This window comes from Pelobates fuscus, chromosome 7 (genome assembly GCF_036172605.1).
Source record: "Pelobates fuscus isolate aPelFus1 chromosome 7, aPelFus1.pri, whole genome shotgun sequence".
Classification (NCBI taxonomy): Eukaryota; Metazoa; Chordata; class Amphibia; order Anura; family Pelobatidae; genus Pelobates; species Pelobates fuscus.
The window spans coordinates 148,222,818-148,229,749 of record NC_086323.1 but is presented as its reverse complement, the minus strand read 5'-3'; positions in this window follow the sequence as shown (position 1 = coordinate 148,229,749).

Sequence of the window (6,932 nt, the reverse complement as noted above, 5' to 3'; positions counted from 1 at the left end):
CAGCTGACACCCTCTGACTATATTGTATCCCAGCTCCCTTTGGTACACTATTCTTTGTCCATTTATACAGTTTCTATACTGGGATTACCTCCCGTCATTAGTGTCCTATTTAGATATTTGGCTCGACTTCATCTTCTTCATTTTTCCCTTTTCTTTAAATTGACTTTGGATTTCTAGCAATTCATACATTTTGTGAAAAACCCAGAGTGAGTCTTTATTGGGTATCTCTGCAGTGTTACATCATAATGGATAACATTATGTATGGCAGCTTTGACAATGCATATCTACATAACATGCTTCATTGTCAACTGCCAAGATGCAAAATTGCTGTATTGTAATGGCTACTAGTTCCTAAACCAATAGAGAGAGAGATAAAAATGCAATGGAAAATTAGTAGGACAGTAGGAGAATACGTAGGGAAACACCTTGCCACCAAGGTGAAATCTGACTGCCATTTTGGAGTCAAGAAAGATTCCATCCTCCCCCCGCCCCCCCCCCCCCCCAAGTTTTCACATTTTGTATCAACAGCAGTAACGACAGCAGTAACACCGATGTGTGAAAGGCTATACTCGATGAAGACAAAATAATAGTTTTTACCTCTCTTTTAGGAAAGTCACCAGATCCCTCTTCTATTAAAAGGTCTGCTTCTATTTTTATTTTTTACCCTGTCAGTCTAGTTTCTAATTACCTGTAGATATATGATGAATATACTAATGCAAAGAAAAAAAAAGAATGTGGAAAAATGTCAAATGTCAAACTAGACTTATTGATGTCAACGGGATGAGGGACAATTCTAAATTCAGAGCCTTCTTTTGTACTGGGTTTTGTCTATGGTTTTAGTCAGGTGAATGTATGTTGGTTTCTCACTCCATTTTTTTTTTAGAATTAAATGTACTATGTGAACAGCATAACCAATAGACTGCACTGTAGTTGTTATGGTGCAAGAAGTGCCTTGGCACCCCATCCCCATTGTGACTAGTCAAACAATTTAAGAATGCTCTGACCTCATAACTGTGTTCTTCTCTCTGCCTCCAGCACAGACGTAAGCACTATTTTAGGAGTTTTTGGTAGCTCTCCTGAGGAAAGCCCTGCAATATAGAGCCAGCTTATTGGTTGAAAGACAACTGCTCTCAGCCAATGAGCAAAGCTATGAACTGGTGGGCCTGGCTCCGAGCTGAAAGCTTCTAACTGCAGTGGAGGCAGGGAGTATGAAATCAGGTGGACCCCAGATATGAAATTAAATCTTTCCAAAACGATTTGTCTATTTTCATAGACCTTTCTTCCCAGTGCTGATTAAGTCTATCTTATTTTTTCTCCAACACAGGTAAGAGATTGATATCTGTGCTAGAAGACATACGGTAATTTCAGAGCTATATGAAGAGGAATATGTGTCCCTGGAAGTGGGCAATATATTGTCTGTGACACCTTACATTATCTATGTAGTAGTGACAGTAAATGTTCTATTAATCAGTAACTTGACTAAGATCTAAGTATTTCATTTTTACAGCCCTGTGGGTGGAATGAGGAGGAATAGACTCCAAAGACCATCTGCTTGGATAAAGAAAGAAGAGAGTTGTATGGGTAGCACAGGAAGGCAGATAATGAACATTTATATATTAAATATTTCAAAATATTATCTTGTTCTTTCAAGATTGCTTTATCTACTAATCATAATCCATAAAGACCATTCTAGACACGTGTTGTATAAATATTAGACTTGTGCCTAGATAAAAAAATGTGGTTCAACCAGTTAGTCCGAAAGTAACATTTAGTTCAGGTCATTCGATACTCGTCTATGTATCGGTTTGGCTCTTCCAAATATAGTCCATGAAAAAAATATTTGGAGAAATATTCTGGCAAGCCAAAAGGGTGCCTGCAAAAACGTCTAACTGGTAGGAATATTTACAATGCCTATTAGAACTTTTGAGTTCTCAGCTTGTCATTTTTATATTCTTACATATCTATAAATTACGATTAGTGGTTTTTCCTTTTCCAGTCTTGTATTAAAGAATAATGCGGAGCAGCTGCAGCAGAAATGATTTAAGGTTGATATAGTTAAAAAAAATAATGAAAGGAAAAAGTCTGTGGGCCATTGACGACCAGATCACTATTTTCACCCTGAAAAGAACAGAGCTTCTCACATATTCAGTGATGATCCTTCAGTTTTTGAAAAATCAGTAATTTAATATAAAAAATGGATTTTTCCAAAAATACAATTGTGAGTTGAGTGAGTTTGTCTTTGATTGCTCACTCGCCTTTTCTTATCAATTATTTTCAAATGCCTTTCATTGTAATGGTGTCGGCCTGCCTAGCTGAGTCTTGCTGTGCTTGCTACATCTGCAGTTATGGTTGGTCGAGTAGATGGTAGGGCATTGTTTTTTTTTTTTACACACTGAAGGACAATCACACACTCTACAGACTGGCTGTGTGTAAAAGCTCTGTTCTTTTCAGAGTGGAAGTGGTGAATGGGTTGTCAATTGCCACTCACTTTTTCCTGAAAAATAGATGTGACCATCTTTCAGTGTGGAATAAAATAGTGGCCTATCGGCTACACTGGTCAATTAACAACCCACTTACCTCCTCCATCCTGAAAAGAAGAAATGTTTCTTCCCACACATCCAGTGTGTAGTGTCAGTGACCATCCTTCAGTGTGGGAAAAAATACACCATCAGCTTCTCCCAACTGTGTCTAACAGTCTTTTTGAGGTTACAAGCATAGTCACACCACAAGACTCAGCCATGAAGGGGGAAACTAAGCCTCTATAATGAAAGGCATTTGATTGTAAAGCGCTAAGGAATCTGATGGTGCTATTTAAATGGCAATAATAAATAAATAAATAAATAAGACAGCAAAACAAATAAAATCATTTTCTCCCTACTCACTTCCTTGCCGCACATTTTGCATTTACTGCTACTTGTGCCAGTGGTAGCTAGTGAAACTGATGTTACCACTGTTTCCATTGGTTGGAAAGCAGATAAAGATGGACTTTGACAAGTTGGATGCAGGAGATGAGTTCTCACTAACTAAAGGAGACGATAGTAGGCTGTTGCCTATCCTCCACAGCCTCTACTCTTGTAATTCTTCAGACACATAGTCGAGTAGCTCCTGGACCACTGTTAAAAGTGCTATATCTGCACTTTGTAGTGGGGAAAACCGCAATATCACCAGCTTCATTACAACCACCAAGAGAGAGTAGTATGTGGCTCTGTTGCACCCTGAAACTAAACTCTACTGAGCTCTTCCTTAGTTGCTTCTTGTAAGGGCTACAAGAAGGTATTAATGCTTGAAATAGCTGTAGTAACTGCAGTGTTATTGGAAGTGTATGCAAACATTATAGTGGAGCTAGTGGTCTTCTTTGTGGACCTAGCTAACGAAGCTGCTGGAACTACATATTATTCTGCTACTGTAGACTTTGAGTCACCAACTGCCGCTTAAAAGGGAAGAGAAAAAAATCAGTTGCCTTCTGGGGCTGGAATCTTAAGCAATGGGTACGCTGTCCCACTATCTTGATGCTAAATACTGCTAATAATGGTGAAGGCAGCGGTGGTGGTTGCAGCAGTTCTCAAGGCTGTGATAGAGATGTTAAGACTGAGAGTCCGTGAAACTACTTCTGTTGGTGGATTTGGCAACATGATCGCTACCTCCCTCAATTTCTTCTTGGGATTAAGGTATAACATTAGTGATGGCGGGTTTTTTATTATTATTACAATACACTGGGATATGAATTGGAGTTGTTTAAACTAACACAAATGTATTAAGTCGATATGGATGTTCGAGTTGAAAAATTAGTTGCTGCTTGGTTGGTTTACTTCTATTGCAGCTTTATTGTGTTTGGCTTTAAGTAACACTACATTTAACACAGCACACACTTCACACAGTGTACTGCACAAACTAGACTAAACACACTCATAAAAAAAAGTATTTTCTATCTAAGAAGAGTTTTAAACAGAGCTTTCAGACTTTGTGCAAGGTTCACTTGTGCAGTAAAGGGCCAAAAACAGGTAGTGCTACTGACACTCACTGGGTTTCAGGGAATAATCTGTCCCTTTACATGCAAAACAAAAAATACAAATCTGATCTAAATCAGTGAATCAAACTTGGTGAAACTGTGCCACTGGCATTGCCATAGCATAGCAGTAACCTAACCATCACATCATAAGTATTAATAGAAAGTTGGTTTTAAGTTAGTTTAAGTGGCACAGGCAGAAGCAATTTAAAAAAAAAAACACAAAAAAAACTTGTATTTTCTTTCTACAAACAGTTACAACAAAGGGAGACCTACATTTGCATAATGCTATAATATCCCCTCTAAGGTGCTGCTTTTCAAACTAAAGATATTTAAATTTATTAACATCTCTTTATAACTAAAATGCTCTTAAAAATATTCTTTGAATCAATGTTGTAGCCCTGAAACAAATGCAAAAAGTGCAAATACTAAAAACCTATATAAGTGTAAAATCACTTCTGTGCACAGTGTATATATAAATAATTTTTTTTTTAACATACACTTATTATTATTATTGGTATTTATATAGCGCCAACTAATTCCGCAACACTTTACAATATTATGAAAGGGGGAAATTTACAATAAATTAGACAATTACACAATGACACAGGAACAATAGGTAGATGAGGGCCCTGCTCAAACGAGCTTACAGTTTAGAGGAGGGGTACAAATACACAACAGGGCAGCAATGGTGACAACCACTAAACAAGATGGAAAGGTAGCATAGCTGGAGGTGAAAGTGGAGTATGGCTCTTTATGGTGAGCGAGAGACAGATTTGGATAAGTATAGATAAGTCCATAATAATTAAACTTCTTAAACAATTGAAGACTAGGGGAGAGTCTGATGGGAGGCTATTCCAAAAGAAGGGAGCCGCCCGTGAGAAGTTCTGCAAGAGTGAGTTAGCAGTAAGGGTGTGAGCAGCGGACAGGAGAAGATCACTGGCAGAGCAGAGAGACCAAGAAGGGACATGTCTTGGAGATTTAGACATACATAAAAGATGTATGCAGCCCACCACTGTGCCAAAGGCAGCAGAGAGGTCAAGAAGAATTAGTATGGAGTAGTGGCCTTTGGATTTAGCTGTGATTAGATAATTTGTAACTTTGATAAGAGCAGTCTCAGTAGAGTGGAGGGGGCGAAAGCCAGATTGAAGAGGATCGAGGAGGGAGTTGGAATTGAGGAAGTGAGTCATACGGGTAAAGACAAGTCTCTCTAGAAGTTTTGCAGAAAAAGGAAGCAGGGATATGGGACGATAGTTGGAAGGGGAAGACGGGTCAAGGGATGGCTTTTTTAGGATGGGTATGACAGTAGCATGATTAAGGGGAGCAGGGACGACACCAGATGAAAAAGAGCAGTTTAGGATGTGTGTTAAGAATGGTACAAGACAAGTGGAGAGAGATTTGATAAGGTGGGAAGGTGGGGACAGGTGGTGGGACAAGAGGAGAGGAGAAGCGAAGCCGCCTCCTGTTTTGTAGCTGGGGAGAAGGCCTGTAGGGTAGGGAAGATACGGTTAATTTGTGGTTGCGAGAGGGAGAACTGTCTAATCTTGTCGGTAAAGTAGCATGCAAGGCTATCTGCTGAAAGGTCAGTTTGAGGGGTGGCTGGAGGTGGGCGAAGGAGAGAGTTGAAGGTATTAAAGAGATGCCTGGGATTGCGTGAAAAGAGAAAAAAAGTAGGATTGTTTAGCAAGGGTGAGGGCTGTGCTATATGAACACAAAACAAATTTATAATAAAGAAAGTCTGACAAGGTGCAGTAACTTCCTCCAGCAGCATTCAGTTGAACGGGAGCATCTTTGCAGGTAGTAGGTCGATTTAGTGTGATAGGAAACTGTGTCCAATGATGTTTCTAAAAGAGAAATGCTCACATAGGGCAATACAATCTGTACACAGAATTATATTCCATCCTACTAACATTTTCATGAGCCTGTGCAAGACTGGCTGAAGTGGATTAAAAAATTAGAACATCATTGGACACAGTTTTCCATCAAGTATATGTAATTTTTTTTTTTTACTTATATACACACTGTGCACAAAAGTGATATTACACTTATATTGTTTTTTTAGTGCACTATCCACTTTTTGTATATGATTCAAGTTTATGTACTTTTGTGAAATTGTGTGATTAGTTTCACCGTGGTTTTAGCTGCACTGCGAGCTCTTTGACATCATAGCGCCACATTATACCACAAACCATTTTCTTTATGTATGGCAATATTGTAGCCCGCATCTGTACTTTTTCTAGTGCCATAATATCCTTCTTTAGATGGGTGCCAAAAATTGCACAACATATTCAAGGTGTGGTCTTACCAGTGATGTATAAAGAGGCAAAACTATATTTTCATCGCAAGAATTAATTATATATACATGACAAAACCTTTTGGCACTACCATTTAGGTTGTAAGTTGCTTATGCATTCTTTATCCCAAAGCGCATAACTTTTTATTTTTCTAAATTAAATTTCATCTGCCATTTGAGTGCCCAGTTCCCCAATCTTTTTAAATCCCTTTGCAGCAAAGCTATATTCTGCTCAAATTGTATTACTTGACAGAGTTTTGTGGCATTTACAAACACTGAAACATGACTTCCAATGCCTATTTTAAGATAATGTATAAATATGTTAAATAGAAGCTGTCCCAGAACAGAGCACGGAGGTAACCACTTTTGCCCAGCTTTAAAATCTACCATTATGGCTACTCTACTTCAATGGGTACTCTATCGTTAAGCCAATATTCTTCCCAAGAACAACAATTTTCATCTAGACCAATTTCTTTTAGTTTGAACACTAACTTATTGTGAGGAACCGTATCAAACGCCGTATCAAACGCCTTGACAAAATCCAAGTTGATCACATCCACTGCAACACAATGATCTATACTTCTACTTACTGCTTCATAGAATGCAATTAGCTTAGTTTGACATGACCTATGT